This window comes from Pseudoliparis swirei, chromosome 23 (assembly GCF_029220125.1).
Source record: "Pseudoliparis swirei isolate HS2019 ecotype Mariana Trench chromosome 23, NWPU_hadal_v1, whole genome shotgun sequence".
In the NCBI taxonomy this organism is placed as follows: domain Eukaryota; kingdom Metazoa; phylum Chordata; class Actinopteri; order Perciformes; family Liparidae; genus Pseudoliparis; species Pseudoliparis swirei.
The window spans coordinates 10,184,177-10,203,715 of NC_079410.1; the positions used below are offsets into that span (position 1 = coordinate 10,184,177).

The 19,539-nt window shown below is 41.7% G+C and overlaps 1 pseudogene; it reads right to left on the reverse strand.

Annotated features, from left to right (window-relative positions):
* Window positions 1-257: 257 nt before the first annotated feature.
* Window positions 258-18,181, reverse strand: LOC130189096 (lysosomal alpha-glucosidase-like; annotated as a pseudogene).
* Between the last annotated feature and the right edge of the window lie 1,358 nt (window positions 18,182-19,539).

Here is a 19,539-nt window from a genome sequence, read left to right on the forward strand (position 1 = left end):
CTGTGCCGGAGTAGCTTCACTTGTTGCGGGAAGACATTGAACAGATTTTGCATCAATGTGTTCTTGTTCCAACTGGGGGGTTTTGCCACTGGATGTCTTTTTCTTCTCTTGAGACTTTTTCTTGGAGTTGATGAGCTCATCTCTCGTCTGAATAATCAAATGAGCAGGCCCTGATTTCATGCCAATCTTTGACATCAAATAGTCCTCATTCAGTGACAGAAGGACTTGTCCATTGACCTCTTCCTCGTAGAGCTTTTCTATGTACTGCTTCTTCACTCCAATTGATCTTAGCCAGTCGCTTACTTGAGATTCAGTCCAACCCTTGGGTGACTGCTCAAGTTCGTCAGCTGTATAATGATAAAAGAGAGCAAAAATATGTTTGATTATGAATCAGAGAAGCACTTTGTTGCTCTGCCACATTACAGGTACATGTGATTTGCTAATTTGGAGAAGTTTGGTCTAATATTTGCCATTTTGTCAACGAATACGATGACGGGTTTAAAAGCAAGAATGTGGCTCAATATTTTCCAACTTCCTTTCAAATAAATTGATATCTAAGACTTTAATCTTTAATCCATAACTAGTAGCCCAGTCCGTAATCCAGTAAATGTAGCTTTTCCATTTAGCCATTGAACTTCTGGGGATTGCACTCCGTGGCTGCCAGGGCATATTGACCATAGACCATATGGTATCTACTCTACATCTACGTCAATGAATATGAATGGACTGTTTCCCTTTCAGACATACTCTCACAACTTAATCAATCTGCTTTCCACCAGAGGGTGATTCATTTGAGGAACACACAGAAAATGAATTTCCAGTTCAGGAAAAGATTGGAAATAATTAGAATAATGTGTGAAGAAATTATCAATGATAATGAGAACTGACAGAAATGATCATCCTTAAAATGTGTCATTGGAAACAATGTAAAACATTAGTCTGGAATTCTGTACTACCAATAAAATTGAACCAAAACTGTCTATTTGTGTTAATTAAACAATGTTTAAAAGAGTCCAAACGGCCTCATAGAGATGAGGGGAACTGCAGAGTTAAGTGATAAATGTGGACTGTCTTCCATTTTACACATAATCATTTGACTCATATTAATGGCATAATATAAATAGTATATAGATAACCGAAGATGGTTAGTTGATGGTAGAGCCAAACAGTGGTGCCATGGAAATATTTTAGGTATTAACACTTAAAAAGCAGAGGAAATGAACAAAATACTCCACACCCTTGTACTGAAAAAAAGACATCTATAAAAATAAAAATAAAATTCCACTCACCCATGATTTTCTTTCTCCTTACTTCGTCACATTATGAACTTTGGCTTCTCCGATTACCCCTTTCCATCTGCATGAGAAAACATTTAATTACGTTAAACTCATTATCTTAGTTTGGAATCTTGTTTCCGCTAGCGCATTGTTGTAAACTGTTCTAAAAAGTTACTCAATTAAATCAAAAATAATATTACATGTAGTTTTAAGAGACGAGGTATGGTGATTATATTCTCAGGCAAATCGATATGTGATAGACCGAACTATAAAATCCTCAATCATCTGGCAGAGGTCCAACCTTTGGCCGTGACACACCCGATAGTTACACCGCAATGAACAACAAGAAGTCACTTTAAAAGACAATGAACTCTGCCGTGGTGATGTCATCAGGCAAATTACTATTTAACTATCGAAATACTTTGAAATTCACAAAGACATCACAGAGCCCGTCCTGACAATGGCAGACACTTGCATTGTTGTGGTCTGGCTTTGCTCTTGACTGATTGGTTACAGACACTTTGGGCTCACTGGCGCTGCAAAACACTTGTGTGGCTCATTGCTGGAATAACTGCGTCAGAGAAATGGCGCTTTATCCAGCTTTAAAACCGTTCCTTAAATGGCCAACTAGCTCGCGGGTACGTCGTTGATTAATCATCTCGAGCCACACATGGAGAGGCAAGATAATTACTTTTCGTACGTCAGTATGATGAGCATGGATGCAATACGCCGCACACCCATGACGGCAGAAATACATGTACGGATCCCCGGATATCAGTGACGTGCGGTGAGGTTCATGGTTGTTGAGGCACTGACTCTTTTAGTGTCAGATTTACAAATATATAAACCCAAAAGGGGCTTATTCAATTGGCTACTGGTTATTTCATGTCTCATCAGCATTCTCCACACGACACACATGCGCTCACACGCACATGGTACATATTACAGATACATAAAGGTAAACAAAAGTTTCCAGCAAACCTTTTAGCTCCGGCGTTGGTCTACCTGTGTTAATCGCGTCCACTTTTGACTGAAAGTCCAGTTTTGAGACATTTTTAAGCTTAGATATATAATCCTCTTCCATGTTGGCAGTCTGGCGTAGCAAAATACAAAAACAAACGGACTTGACTCGCCTGGCGCCTCTGCGTAGAAGAAGCAGCAACAAGTACCTGTTGGCTCACTAGCGCCCCCTTCAGTGAGGCAGAGTATTATCTGCCTCACGCTGCGCCTTTCACTGTGGTTTTATTTCCCATCACCAAAACTAAATATGTCACTTACACACATTAAACTGTAATGGTTAAAGACCTTAGCCAGACTGTGGATTATCAGGGCAAATAAACATATCTGCAAACATTATATTGGCGACATGCAGAGATACGGCAACCCGCACGGGCCAATTGCATGCATCAACCCAGCTTGTGATGGATTGCGCAATCAGAGGTGAGGCTCGACTCGTTGCTGCCTCAACTCTCGTTACCTTCACATTGACAATGCGGAAGGTTATGTTTTGATCGCTGTGTATTTATTTGTATGCGTGTTATTCGCCTAACTCAAAAAGTATTAAACCGAATCGCATGAAATTTGGTGGGATGATTGGTTATTATCCGGGGACCATTTGATTAGATTTTGGGATCAATCGGGTCAAAGGTCAAGGTCATGGAAAGGTCAAAATCTTCTTTTTACCATAGCACGGTCAATTTTTATCCAATTGGCATGCAACTAATGCCAAAATGTTCATAATGCAATGCCCAATCTTGTGATATGCAAAGGTATGCGCTCTACCGAGTGCCCATTCTAGTTTCATCCTGTATTTGAACAGGAAATAGGTAAATTCAGCGATTTTGACGATAACATGTTAGAAATTAGTCATACATAAAGATCGATGGACAAATATTAATATAAATTTGATGTTATCATTATTTTATTTTTTACTTTTTTTACTCATGAGGGCATGTGAGGCTCTGCCTCACCTGCCTCCCCTGACCGCACGTCCCTGCATGTAGTGGCATTAAACTTAATGCTGGTGAAATTAATAATTTATTTTCTTCCTTTGGGTCAAAATACAGTAATTAAACCTGTAAACTATCTCCACCGTAAGAGATTTTACCTCATACGTGTCCATTAAACTATAACTCTTTCTTAAATGTATAAATGCGCATGCGTCCGTAACAAGATCCGTAGCCGTACTGTCAAGTTATTTACAACATGAACACAAGCAACTAAGTAAATAAATAGAAAGCCGAGCAGGGTTCTTACCTTGGATCGATACTGACTGAAATCCGCCGTCAATGTTTTTACAGTACGGTACACTCTCACGCCTTCCCCTGAGCGGCACCCACTGCGTCTGCGCAGAACGTCAGGTTTCGTTTCACAGTAAAAGACATTCCAGCACACCATCGGTCACCTTTTACCTCGATTCTAAATGTTTTATATAAAAGTCTCAGAACAACCATAACGTTATTTTTTTAACGTCCTGCATTCAAAAGGAAAAGCTACACATGTACTTTTGCACTTGAGTTTGAAGAAGAGTGCAGAGGAGAGGAACTCGTTTTAAAATAACTACAAGCTATGTCTGCTCTGCTTTAAGCTCAGGCAGTATGTATTTAATAGCAGAACTCTGGTCCCGATAGGGAGATGTGGTGGTTGTGTACGTACAAAAAGTATACTGTAAATGTGTCCAATTTTAAAAAGACTGGGATCAGCCGTTTGAACTGAGCATTCATCACATTAAAAATAACTTTACGTCACACCCCGGTATGAACCTTTCAATTGTGAATGCCGGGGTGTGGTGTGGGAGTTCAAGAAATATTTCACCTGGACAAACTAGCCCAGCTGGTTATGTACTTGGGAGCTAGTTTCAATGATACATACATGATATGATTCTAGATTCCACATGAAAAGGCGCAGTGGGGATTCCTCACCAGGTACCTGGACCACTTGCAACTGTGCCTTTGAGAAACGTTATTTTAATACAGCCAAACATCTCTGGACTGAATGCAAAGAGATGAAAGTGATATTTTCATATGCAGCATATTTCCAACTGTCTGGTTAATTGCACATTATATATAATATATTTATTAGGGCTGTCAGCGTTAACGCGTTAGTCTATGCCAGGGGTGTCAAACTCATTTTCACCGAGGGCCACATCCGCCTCATGGCTGCCCTCAAAGGGCCGGTTGTCACTAACACGGTATAATTCGAACTACTCCAGAACATATTGTTAAATAACTGTCTTTGCATTTGTTTATTGTTTATTTAGGTGTACTTATATAAATGTATAACTATATATGCAAATGTATTTAATATTAGAAAATAAATCTATTTAATTTCATTATATTTATTTTAACCCACATTACTTTATCAAAGATCAAACAAACATTATTACATTAACTTTGTTAAAAGCTTTGTCACAGTTGAGACAGGTGGTTCTCCACTGGTCTGGGCAGTGGTTCTCCACTGGTCTAGGCACACTCAAAGAAATGACTCATTGGATGAACTCAATTAAATTGTTGGCAGGTTTTCCATCCAATAATTATATGCCACTCCAACTCAAATTTAGCACATCAGTGCAATAAAATGTAATTAAGTTAGTCCAACTCATTTGTATCAAATACATCTCAAATAAAATCACGATATTCATTAAATTAAATTAATTTGTGTTTGTCCAACTCAAAATATAAACTAACTAACGAACAAAATATGCAAACTCCACACAGAAGGAACGCCCCGACTGGGAATTGAACCCACAGCCCTCTGGCTTTGAGGCGACAGTGCTAGCCACTACACCACCGTACAGCCATGAAAGTGTCTTCACCTCATGTAAACAACTGATTTTCAGCTGGCGCATGCGCAAAGGGTAGTCCCCAATGAAACACATTTATTTTGAGTTGATATGCACACCATCTAACCTAAATAAATCTAATAAATGAAAGTATTCATACATTTTGTGTTACACCCATTAAATATAAATATCTATTTTTGTAATTGATTGTTTTAAATGTATCAAACAATATTTAAATGTGTCACCTCGAAGAAGGGCTTGAATCGCTTTTGTGAGTGTAACCTAAATAAATCTAATAAATGAAAGTATTCATACATTTTGTGTTACACCCATTCAATATAAATATCTTCGTTTTGTAATTGATTTATTTAAATGTATCAAACAATATTTAAATGTGTCACCTCTAAGAAGGGCTTGAATCGTTTTTTTGAGTGCAGTGGTTCTCCACTGGTCTAGGCAGTGGTTCTCTACTGGTCTGGGCAGTGGTTCTCTCCTGGTCTGGGTAGTGGTTCTCTACTGGTCTGGGCAGTGGTTCTCCACTGGTCTAGGCAGTGGTTCTCTCCTGGTCTGGGCAGTGGTTCTCCACTGGTCTAGGCAGTGGTTCTCTACTGGTCTGGGCAGTGGTTCTCTACTGGTCTGGCTTTGGGATGCACTATCACCCCTGAATGACAAGCTGAGACCTAAATCGAGGGACATTTTTAACTTCTCAAATGTATTTAATGAAAAGATGGTGCAGTTTGAACCTGAGAGTTCAGAATATCACAGTATGCATAACAAAACTATTTAGTAATCTTCCCTTTTACAGTCAATTATGAACAAACATGTGAATCTTAAGGACACAAGGTAATACAACATACATTACTTCTCAGTAACTTCAGACTTTAAAACATGTCTAAACAGTGCTTTCATGCATAAACATGAAATAAAAAAGTCTGGTTTTAAAAAGCCTCAAAAGATGTAATTCATGTCTCACTCACTGAACCTATGACACATAAAGCTGCTCTACAAGTCAGAGTCTTGAGGAGCAGCTTTTATACACAAACTCTAAATAAATTAAACAAGGGTAATTAAAAAAGATTCACATATTCAACATTAACTTTTCTTCTGACTATTATAAATACTGAAAAACATGAAGCAGCACTCACTTCAACCTGAGTGACCACTGACATAGACCTGATGGAGGAATTCATAATAGGGGAACTGGGGATGTTTGTTAATACAAAGTCAATGTGGTCACACACACACACACACACACACACACACACACACACACACACACACACACACACACACACACACACACACACACACACACACACACACACACACACACACACACACACACACACACACACACACACACACACACACACACACACGTGAATGACAGGACGCGAAAAATGCGCCTCATTCGGGCTGATTTTTTAAACTCTGGCGGTAAAAGTACGTGAGACTGTTCAAATGCTCCGCGTGACGTCACACCGTTGAATCAGAATCTACGGAGGATATCGATCGTCTGGAAGCGGCCGTCATCAGACGCAGCTCCTGGAAAAGCTGCGTGCAGCTACGGATAATATAATATGTAATATTAATATTATTAACCCAGACTCGAGGGCTTGTTGTCCGACGTGTGTGGGACTTTCTCAACAGAACAAAGAGTGTGTATTTCTTCCGTGGTGGACGGTGGTAACGAACTGTTATGCCACGATAAGCCACGCCCCCTCTCTGGCGCGAGTGAAGAAAACGTGAAACAGTCCGGCGAGTGAACTCACGCGAGTACTTTAGTAAAGCAACGCAAGGGTTCGCCTCTCCTCTGGCTGAACGCAGCAGGAAGGAGCGTGAACAGACCGCAGTCCGCTGCAAAAAAAAAGCACAAGATTTTTTTCTCTCCCTTTTTTAAGAAAAGACATATTTATTTCATGCCGTCGCGGGCCACATAAAATGACGTGGCGGGCCATGAGTTTGACACGTATGGTCTATGCCAGGGGTCACCAACATTTTTGAAACCAAGAGCTACTTCTTGGGTACTGATTAATGCAAAGGGCTACCAGTTTGATACACACTTAAATAAATTGCCAGAAATAGCCAATTTGCTCAATTACCTTTAACTCTATGTTATTATTAATAATTAATGATATTTATCTTTGTGGAAACACTGATCATCTTCATGATTTCTCACAATAAATATATATAGAAACAGATAAATATCAATATGCAACACTTTATTTTTATATTTTCTCTAAGTGCACATTTTCAAATTGAACATTTTAAATGATCACTTCTAAGACAGTCTTGTGAAATCACAATATCCCATTTTAACTAGCTAGCCACTAACATTTTTTAACAAATCATGAATTACTTTGCACCATGTTTGTACAAATAATAACTCATGTAAAATACAAAGTCAACTCTCAAATTTTTAAATAAATCATGTCACACTTTGAACTGGACACCAAATTTGTTATCTGTTTCTTTGTCAGTTAGTGGGAAGCCTGGCATTGCATGCTGTTAACTAGTGTGTTGTACTCTGGTGTGTAACTTGACACTGCAACTCTGAGTGAGTCCTGCAGATGTGCATCAGTGAGGCGTGTTCTGTGTTTGTTCTTGATGAAGTTCATGTCAGAAAAGGCTGATTCACAAAGATAAGTTGAACCAAACAGGCTTGCAACCTTCATAGCTGCTGCGCATACACCACTGTACTTTTCTCTGTCAACAAGGCACCAAAAGTTTGGTGCAGCCTGGTGGGCTTTGAGGTGGAGGTCATTTTGCAGTGTTACAATTTCAATCTCCACCTGTTCAGCATCCAGGCTGAATGTTGCACTTAACTGCTCAGCAATGCATGATATGTCCACGTTCATGAAAGGATTAGAAATGAACGACACACATGGCTCAAGCTGATCCAGGTCACAAAACCTGTTCTCAAACTCTTGCCCAACTCTGTTTATGACCTGAGAGTACTTTTCTGCAACTTTGTCAAAAGTCTCAGATGCAGAAGCATTGTCTTTCAGCACCATCTGCACAGAGGAAAGTGCAGCACTTTTTACTCTGTAAATGCACAGAGAAAGGTTCATCTTAGCTTTAAATGCATTTAAAGCACTTATCATATCGGCGATAGTTTTACCTTTGCCTTGCAGCTCACAGTTCAAACTGTTCAGTTTTCCAGTAATGTCCGTTAAAATGCAAGGTCAAGTATCCACTCAGTGTCCTCCAGCAGCACGGTGTCCTCACCTCTGGACTGCATGAACTCTTTGATTTCACCCAAAAGTGACAAAAACGTTGCAAAATTCGTCCCTGCTGAGCCATCGGATTTCTGTGTGTAGTAGCAGGTCACCATATTCAGCTGACAGCTCCTCCAAAAGTACCTTGAATGTCCTGTGCTGTTTAGCTCTGGAGCGGATGCTGTTTATGATCTTCACGACGGAGTCATTACGTGCTCAAAGCAGATCACTTTTGCACATAAGGCCTGCTGGTGTATGATGCAGTGGTACTGCAGAAACTTTGGGAACTCTGGGTCAGCTTTACAGTGAGCAACGAATCCTATGTGTCGGCCGATCATAGCAGGAGCCCCATCCGTAGTCACTGATACCAGCTTTTCCAGCGGCACCTTTTTTCCACCAAAACTCCTTCACTGCGTTATAAATGTCAACTCCCTCGTAGTTGTCTTCAGGGCAGTAGTGTCAGAAGTTCTTCTTTTGTGGAGAAATCATCAAACACCATCCGGATAAAGACCATCAGCTGCGCCGTCTGCTGCTGTCCACCGACTCGTCACACTGGATGCTGAACCACCGCACCTCGCCAGATCACGGTCCAGCTGGTCGGTCAAGTTCCCAGACATCGCCGACACTCTTCTTACCATTGTAGTTGCCCGAGTTGAACATCGGAGAGACTGAGAGTACATCGGTTCCATACTTCTCGTCTTCAAGCACAGTTTTAGCAATTATCATCATTGCTTCTTTGACAACCTCCCGTCTGTAAATGCCTTCTTTTCTTCATCAAGAATTGCGTAGCTCTAAACGAGGCTTCGTTGCTTTTTGGGAGTTTTTAACCGGTCTAGTGAAAAAAGACTGCTGTTTGCACAAAGCTGCCTTTAACTCGCGGGCTTTTTCTGCGCGCAGTGCGCTGCCGGTGGGTAGTTAGCATGGTAGCTTGTGTGACACGTAGTAAAATGTCTCTCCACATTGTGCCGCTTTGCTATTGCCACAGTTGCCGCAAATTAAACACACGCAGGATCCTTTAACAGTGGTAAAAAACTCTACCTCCCATTAAATCGTGAAAATGATATGTTTCTTTCTTTTTCTGACATTTTTGGGGTAACTCTTCTCCTCATATTAGCTGCGTCCGCTAACGTTAGCTTGTTTGTAAGAGCGCAACAAACGCTACGTTTTGGTCATCGCACAATACTGACCTTTGAGCTTTACTCGGTCAGAGTTCATTTATATTAAACACAAAAAACATTTTACATTTTAAGTGTTTATATATATATATTGTCATTTGTAAGTTACATGTAAGTGTGATTTAAACAAGAATAGCTAAATAAATAAATACAATTTAAAAAATAGAGGCAGCTCACTGGTAAGTGCTGCTATTTGAGCTATTTTTAGAACATGCCAGCGGGCGACTCATCTGGTCCTTACGGGCGACCAAGTGCCCGCGGGCACCGCGTTGGTGACCCCTGGTCTATGCGATTAATTTGGCCGCGTTAACGCACTAAAATATTTTAACACAATTAACGCAACTTTGTTCGTTAAAGTTTTTACACTCCCCTGAGTGTCAAACCGCGGCAGTACGGTTTAACACTGTTTCCGTTTTTAAAACAATTATTTCTCCGCGAAAATAAGGAGCAGAAATCAGTTTAAACTCGTGGATGAATCAGTCGGGTTTCCTCCTCCGCTCCTTCCTCCCGTCTCGCTCTCCGATACACAGAGGAACGGAGGGGCGACGTGTCGGGTGACGCGGCGCGGAAAGAACGCGACACACGAAACCTTCACCGTGATTTGTCAATCCGTTTGTCTGTCAACATTTTGAGAAAAAAAACAACCAATGAACACTCAGTAAATCACAAAGGACCTCCCCACCTCACAGGTGAAGCTCATTAGCAGCCTGTCAGTCAGAGAACCAGAGAACACGGCGCGAGGACAACTGAGCCTCATTGAATAGAGCTGAGATTGTTCTGGAATGTTTGATGTATAACACGTGGGGGTGTGTCACATGCAAAATACTTTAAAAGGTGAATTTACATTTTTTTGTAAAATGGAGAAAATGAGCCCAGCCTCCAGAGGGTTAACGTGACATATGTGAATGTCAGTTAGTTTACCAAGGCCACTGGTTCTGCTGTTCAATGTTAAAGATGACAGGACCAATGGGGTCTCAATATACTTTTTTTTTTCACTGAAGAAACAATTTATCATCCACAATATTAAATACCTCGCTGGCACTTTATAGGTAGGAGCCTCTTTGACAACCAATGACAATTGAGAATAACTATATTTTGCTTCCATTATTTTTTTAGCGTTGTGAATTCTGACAACCAACATTGCTTCTAACCACCAGGAAGATAAGCGGCCGCTAAGGCGTCAGCTGATGGGGATCCAGTTAATATTTGGCTCTCGACGGATTTGGCTCTCGACGGAGGCGGTCGCACTTTTCTCCCCCTCTCCTCCCCATGACCTTCCCCTCCCTGCTTGGCTCTCTCGTCATGTCTTGTCTGTCTCTATACTTGTGAGACTCTCTCCGCATCGCTCTTCGAACTAAAAACCATGGACGTAATCAACTGGTCCTTAAACGCAATTGACACCATCTTCTCGACGAGAAGCTCGGGTTCGGGGGAACCTGCCTGTCCTGCGGGGACGAATGTTGCTGGATACACGATGGACGCGTGGGCGAAGTGGCGGGTCTTGTGCCTAGCACCACTCTCCGTGGAGGACGTAGAAGACATCTACCTATTCGGAACTTTGATTACAGGATTTCTGCTGTTTGGATTTGGCGCTGCCCTGGTTTATCGGAAAATTAAGGAAACGGTGACAGCCGTTAAAAGCCCCCTAAGGCTGCCCGACATGATTGACGCGTTGGGCAGAGTTGTTGGCACTCAGACTTTGGCATTAAACCGTCAGAATGACAACATCGTGGAGAAGCTGACGGCTCTGCAAATGAAATTGGATCGATTTGAAATCCTATTGGCAAACGGGAGGAACGTGGAAGAATAGTGGGTGCGCAAAACTGAATTGCAGCTACTGGAAGACCAAACAATCCCAATCTTATCTACTTTCGGCTCCCTCTACCAGGACGGGCCCAAGGCCGTGACTGGAATAACAACTCTCCCGAAGATCACTGAAGCGAGACTCTCTCATTCCCATTCCCTTCCCCCTATCCACAGACACCTGTGGTTGTTTTCTCCCCAGGCCCCTTCAAGGCCATCTCCATGGCAACGACCATCTTGTGGCCTGAGAACTTTGTCTGTTGTGGACTGGGGGAGGACGATACACCGGGCCATTCACACACGAACTTAACAAACTGAAATGCACTCACTACCCCCCCCCCCATCCCACGCCTTCGCCTGCTTTGCCCCCCCAGGGTGACAGGACGGGGTCTGCGTCCGGCGCCGTGGCGATGGACCGGGCTGGCTGCTTGTCGGTGCTGGTTACCTTCTGCCCCCAATGACGGGGCTATCGCCCAATCTTTGGATTACCTCCCCTCCCCCCCTTCCTACTCGTTGCAAGTCATGTCTAAGATGTATGTGCTTATGTGCAATGGTGTTTTTTGTTTCTCCTGCTCCCACACTGTACCCTCTAGGGCATAGTTGGGGTGGCTTTTTCTTTTTCTCGCCTCTCTTCCCTCATGTTATGCTGTCATCTTTTATCCACCCTTTCCTAGATGGCGCCGCGGACGGCGCCTCGGTGTCTTGGTGCGCGATTCTTGCACCTTCCGCCAAAAAAAGTTCCTCGTTTGTTTGTGTTTTTTTAATATGAACATTCTTTGGCAATAAACCTGTTTCTGATTCTGATTCTGATTTCTGATAAAATAAAATAAACTACCTAGTACCACTACTATGTTGTATGCAACACATTGTTGATCCACTTTTAAACTAGACTAGGTGAAAACATCCATGGCTTTCCTCTCAATTGATGTCAAAAGATTGGACCTTGCTACATGCGTTATCACCGGCCATTTTTATTTTTTTGATACTTTTTTAAAATTCTGCTGTTCACATTCAAATAACTAAACTCTGCAAACTGCATCGCTGCCCGGTCTAACCTGTGCGTGGCCTCGGCTTCAGTCAGTCCGTACACATTGTGCAGGTTGTAGTGGGTTGACAGCTTCTGCTGAGCCGACATACAAAGAGTTCCCGAGTTCAACTGGCCTCCAACCACCTCTGTTTGTATGACAGCCAGAGACACACAAAGGTTACAAATAAGTGCAACATATGTCGCGATGATCAGTTATGGATCTGGAGTCACTTACATCGTATCGTGTACAATTTCCTTATATGTACTTTAATGCATACACTGTCTAGAAATGTGAAACCAATAGTGTTTGTATGCCTTTAAATGTTAGTGACGTTCAATACTGATCCAATACACTTACTGGGTGTGTAGGGTGGGTTCTCAAGATCACTGTCAGGACAGCCCTCCACTGAGCCCTGCACAAAACTGGCTGGTTCATTCATATCCTGGGGGGTGCATGGGAGAAAAATATCAGGGGATGAGTTATTCTTGGTGTGGTTTTAAGGTGCATACAAACTAAATACAACAAGTCATGTAAAAAGGACACACCTGATGTCTCATGACTTCATATCTGTTGATACATAAGCCGTGCTCTGTGTTAAAGTACTCACAATCCACAGGCCATCCACAGGAACTTTAGAATGAAACTCTCTGATGCAGTCCTCCCACCAGCGCCTGGTCTCTGGGTTGGTGAAGTCGGGGAAGGCAGTAGGGCCCGGCCAAACCTGGATACAAAGTACGGATATGTGCATCACACACACACACACATATCACAATGAGAAAGTAAAGCATACGTCACTCGAAGAAAAAATAAACAGAAGTCTAACCTTCCCTATCAGGATGTGTCCGGTAGCATTTTTAATGAAGACGTCTCGTTTCAGTCCATCATCAAAGGGTGAGTACGTTCCAGGGGGGCTGCTGCTGCTGATCCCCGGGTCCTTAGACACAAACCAGGAGGCAAAGACTCAGTTACCAGGTAGGACAGGTTTGCTGCCATCTACTGGAGAAACATCGGAATCGTCAATAATAACTTGTACTTATTTAGAGAACTACACAATATTTAAAAAATATATAAACAACTGATGCTTGTGTTTTAAATGCTAAATTATAAAAAGACTGTTAAGTCAGCATCAGCAGTTTGTGCGGTTTATAAAAAATAAAAGCTGTCACACCAGAATCAGGATGTACTTCATTCCTCTTTCATGGAAGTCCTTCACCATCTCTGGGAGGTCAGGTGAACACCCTGTCCTTATTGGCATAGTCTAGATCATTCCACTGTACATCCTGGTGATGAAAAAACAACAGAACAATTTGATCTCAGTATTGCACAATGCTGATGATAACAAACTATCTCCTTCTTTCTTTTGTTGTCTATCTTATGCATTTTTCATTTTATGTTTGTAATTTTGTAAAATGGTAAATATTATAGCGGTAGAAGCTTCAAATAAGCCCAGTTGTCTTTTTGTCTCTTCCTGCACTGTGAGATTCATTTATTTCTGTTGAGATTTTTATTTTGTTTTATTGTTTAAATTGTGCAAAAATAAATAAATATCTGAAGAGGTCACAACAACATTTGGTGTGTTGCTAAGTGTTTAATTAATACTGAAAATTTTCACACATCCGTAAAACTTTGTACATAATAAATGCACATATGTAGGGATTAAGTGTGAGCTGTAAAAATCGCGTCCATTTGATAGAGCTTTGTGAGTACTTCATTTACCATGGGAAACGTTGCATTGTGCATGCGTTGTGCCACATGTCGGGTAGTAATAGTGTTTGTGTAACCCCAGCGACACAGATGAAAACCCAATGACCAATAGGGAGGCATCATGGGATAGCCTGAGGATAAAGAAAGGGCAAAAGAGAAACACATCCACTCTTACCAGGTTGCCTTAGGGCTTCTTCAAGGATTCACAGATTTTCCAAAGCTTAAAAACCACATATACAGTTATTTCTTTTGCTACCTAAAAATTAAAAGACATACCAATGACTTGTAGGTACTGTCGTATCACAGTTTGAGGGTCAGGACCCAAGAAAACATAGAGGTCCAGGATTCCACCGATAGCCACCCAGGTGAGAGCGGGGGTCGGCTGCAGCAGCACTTCTGCAGAAACATTTGGAAAGATATTCAGTGGTAAAAGGTATTTCACACATGCAAGAAATATATATATGTTGGATGGAAAGTAAGGACAAAAACATGACACTGGGATGCTGTGTGTGTCTTAGTGGAAAAGATGGCTTGGTACCGATGGCATTGCTGTTAAGAAGGAAGACGCCGTGTGCCGAGCCGTCCTCCTCCTGTACTATGTAGAACGGGTGGGAGCCATAGAGGTTAGCATCGGCCTGCAGAGACAAGCGGAGAGAGGCAGGAAATGACAAAAGGGTGACTGTTCCGCATATAACTTAATTTAAAGGTTTTAAGTCTTTGAGAGGTTTTAAAGTGCCGGGAATTAAAAAGAGAGGATGATTAAAATTGACATGATGGATATCCCTGTTCAAAAGCATTGGTTTAGGGTTTGGACAATGGAAGAGGTTTAAAATTAACAATTTGTGCAGCAGGAATGCATCTCATTAACCCTTCACATTGGTCTCGTGACCCCTTTTGGGCTCCTGACCCTGATGTTTTAGAGCCACTGCAAAAGACTCACATGAGGCGCCATGTTTCTGTTCCAGAGAGTCAGAGAAGTCCAGTTAAGGTCCAGGAGGAGGGAGGTGTAATGCTCCCCGAGACCAGACACAAGGGAGGATGCTAGTGCGGTGGACAGCTGCAGGTACTGGTCAGCAAACAGCAGAGGAGCGACTGTGGTGTTCATGCTGGGCAGGGCAAACATATGTGATACAACTACACGATGATAATGAGAAAGAATATCATCACAGCACTCTTTTCATGCAGTTGTCTTATCCATGGCTCCTAAGATTGAGCATGAGCATCTTCGGCACAAAAAGTGCAGAGTTTTATATATATATTTAAATTAAGGCATTTAAATATAATTATGAATATACAATTAAAAGTGAAAACCCAGCAAGTAGGTAATGGGATTATAACAGAAGGCGAAGGCACTGTCTCGCTTGTTGATGGATTGAAGGATAAGTAGGACTAAACAGAGTGTTGCTATGATACCATTTATGTAAATTGCAATTGTAAAACAGTTGAAAAAATCTACTCACATGACCCGTCCATTGGATTTGCGCCGCACTATGAAGCCAAACGGGTCAGACTGGTATTCAGTGGAATAAAGGGCATCTTTAGTAGTATCAGCTTCGCTCTGAGGAACACCAGCTGGAAGTTTGACTTCATATCTCTGAGATGACGGGTCCTTTAACTTGAGAGAAAATAAGTGTCAGATCATTTTTTAGCATTACACAGAAATGAGCCGTGTTTATAGAATAACAGAAGGTCTAATCTCTTTATTGCATACATATGAATGAATTCAACTTGTTTGGTTGTTATTATACAATTATTATTAGAATATAAAGTTAGTTAAAATAAACATAATAGACACTGACATTTTGATTACTTATAGACCATATTTCCAGGGTTTTGTTTCATGAAAAATTAACTTAATTTCCACATCCTCCCAAATCACACAATCTATTTTTCTCCTAAATTGTTTTAGGATCTTCAATGGCAAAAAGAAAGACACATTTTACTATTTAAATAAATGTTCCACTCGAACTACATCAGTCATTCTAATCAACAGGCTTCCTGCACACGGTACTCACAGTGAGATGGAAGCAGCCTGCAGTCTCCCCTGTGGCCTCTAGGTGGACAGGGGAGATCTCTCTGGGGAGACGTGGGGGGGCGGCCCGGGTCAGGGTGGCCTCCTGGCCTCGCACGGTGGGCGTGAGGGGACCCATTCTGTAGCCAGGGTACCGACTGGGGTAGAAGCACCAAGGTGGTCCTGCAGAGTGAGGCAGAGGGGCGTAGCAGCATCCCCTCTCTTCACACCCTCCGGCTCAGAAGCCTGTCCCTGGCACAATCAAACCGGCTCTCTGGGGCCATGGCGCATGCGTCATCTCTGGGAATATCGGTCTCTCTCGAGCTCGTTTCCGCTGTATTATCCCGCCGGTGTGTTGGATTATCACCGAGTCTTTCGTGCGTGTTTGTTGCATTTCGCTTTGCACAGCCCGATCTCAGCAGCGGGGTCACGTGGTTGATGAACGCGCACGCTGCCAGAGCAGAGACGAGCAGGAGCGCAGCTGCCGTGAGGCTAGACCCACCACGACCCATGATGACCTCGTCACTGGAGAAGCCCGAGTGCACTGCGGTCAACTCAGCCGACACTCGGATCTCCGTGGTCAACTCAGCCGACACTTACATTTCTGTGCGCCTATAGACTGATGTTGACGGTAAACGCATTCGATCGGGAGCGCGCGAGGGTTTTGATAAAGTTAGCGGACGGATTCACGTGACACAACATCCGGTTTTGCAAAGTTAGCGGAAATAACTACGTGACACAACATCCGTATTTCAAAATAAGATGTCGACAAATCATACACTAGCATATACAAGTAAACAATTAACTGATTTTGAATCTTTATAGATCGTTTATGAGATTTAGCTTAGATTATGCTAACATTAAAACGTGTTTACTGTACCAAGGAAGAGTTTATCAAAATAAAACTCAGACTTTTGTATATTTAAAAAATCCTGTATATAGATTTCCCCAACAGTTCCAGGAAATGAATGATGCAGCTGTGTTCAAGACAGTCCTGACTTCCATTATCCTGGGAATCAGACATATCTATGTTCCCAATTGGGAGATATTTCAAAGTAAGTCCTAAATGTTTACGAGAAATCGGTCATTTCTTTCATGTTTGAAGTGCTTTATATAACTTGTTCCTCATAATGCCCGGCATTGACTAATGTAGCTGTGTTCAGGACAATCCAGACTTCCATTATCCTGGGAATCAGACATATCTACGGACCCAATTGGGAGATATTTCAAAGTAAATGTCCTAAATGTTTAAAGAAATCGGTCATTTCTTTCATGTTCGAAGTGCTTTATATATGTTTTTCCCCATAATGCCCGGCATTGACCGATGCAGCTGTGTTCAGGACAATCCAGACTTCCATTATCCTGGGAATCAGATATATCTACGGACCCAATTGGGAGATATCTCAAAGTAAAAGTCCAAAATGTTTAGAGAAATCGGTCATTTCTTTCATGTTTAAAGAAATCGGTCATTTCTTTCATGTTTGAAGTGCTTTATCTATGTTTTTCCCCATAATGCCCGGCATTGACCCATGCAGCTGTGTTCAGGACAATCCAGACTTCTATTATCATGGGAATCAGACATATCTACGGACCCAATTGGGAGATATCTCAAAGTAAATGTCCAAAATGTTTAGAGAAATCGGTCATTTCTTTCATGTTTAAAGTAATCGGTCATTTCTTTCATGTTCGAAGTGCTTTATATATGTTTTTCCCCATAATGCCCGGCATTGACCGATGCAGCTGTGTTCAGGACAATCCAGACTTCTATTATCCTGGGAATCAGACATATCTACGGACCCAATTGGGAGATATTTCAAAGTAAATGTCCTAAATGTTTAAAGAAATCGGTCATTTCTTTCATGTTTGAAGTGCTTTATATATGTTTTTCCCCATAATGCCCGGCATTGACCGATGCAGCTGTGTTCAGGACAATCCAGACTTCCATTATCCTGGGAATCAGACATATCTACGGACCCAATTGGGAGATATCTCAAAGTAAATGTCCAAAATGTTTAGAGAAATCGGTCATTTATTTCATGTTTAAAGTAATCGGTCATTTCTTTCATGTTCGAAGTGCTTTATATATGTTTTTCCCCATAATGCCCGGCATTGACCGATGCAGCTGTGTTCAGGACAATCCAGACTTCTATTATCCTGGGAATCAGACATATCTACGGACCCAATTGGGAGATATTTCAAAGTAAATGTCCTAAATGTTGAAAGAAATCGGTCATTTCTTTCATGTTTGAAGTGCTTTATCTATGTTTTTCCCCATAATGCCCGGCATTGACTTATGCAGCTGTGTTCAGGACAATCCAGACTTCCATTATCCTGGGAATCAGACATATCTACGGACCCAATTGGGAGATATCTCAAAGTAAAAGTCCAAAATGTTTAGAGAAATCGGTCATTTCTTTCATGTTTAAAGAAATCGGTCATTTCTTTCATGTTTGAAGTGCTTTATCTATGTTTTTCCTCAAAACCCCAGGCAATGACTGATGCATTTTTTTCTTGATCTATGATTCAACCCATACTGACTGACCTACACTGGCAATAACATATTTTCTTTGTACAAATTAACTCTCTTCTGTTCGTTTCTTATATACAGCACTGATGTTCTTTGGTAAGTTTGACCCGGTTAATGTTTAATCACAAAAAAGAAACCAAAAAATCCTAATAACCATAGTTTCTACATCATCAGTGTTGGTGGAGTTTTTCTGCAGGGGACAAATAAAGGTTCCCGTCAAAATAGTATCTGTATTTCTCGCACAGGTGGGGTCGTTAGAAAGTGAGTGTCTGTGTGTGGGTATGAGATTGGGATGAAACAGGGTGTGTGTCACTCGTCAATCAGACAGTCTATTAGAAGTACTATAGTACATATTTATTAGGAGAGACATGAAATAAACCCTTACATAGTGTCACATGTCCAATAAAGGTGTATTTAGGGGGAAAGTGAGAAGATGATAAACATTGTTTGTTCTGTAAAGTGTGCTTTTCATGTAGGGTGATGGGCACACAGCGGACCACGGTATGGTCACACCGTACACCCCGGCACGGTTGCTCCGCTCGGCAACAGCCAATCGACTTGTGACTCCTCCACCTCGAGCTAATCACTCGAAATCCAGACTGTTTGCTGTCCTGGCTCCTCAGTGGTGGAATGAGCTCCCCACTGACATCAGGACAGCTGAAAGTCTCTACATCTTCCGCCGGAGACTGAAAACACACCTTTTCCGACTATATCTGGATTAAAACAGATTTGCACTTCTGTGGCACTTAAATAGCACTTACTTATGGTACTTTTGGAGTTCGACTATGTTGAGGAAATGTTACTTCCTGTATTCTTGTTGTTCTTAGTTTGTACTCTAGGTTGATGCACTTATTGTAAGTCGCTTTGGATAAAAGCGTCAGCTAAATGACATGTAATGTAAAAGCAGGATATAGATGGTTCCCATAACAACCACCTGGTTCTTTTGCTTGAAGTTTGAAATGTGTACAACTTTATATATGGGGCTTTGAACATGGGCGTGTACACAGAAAAATCA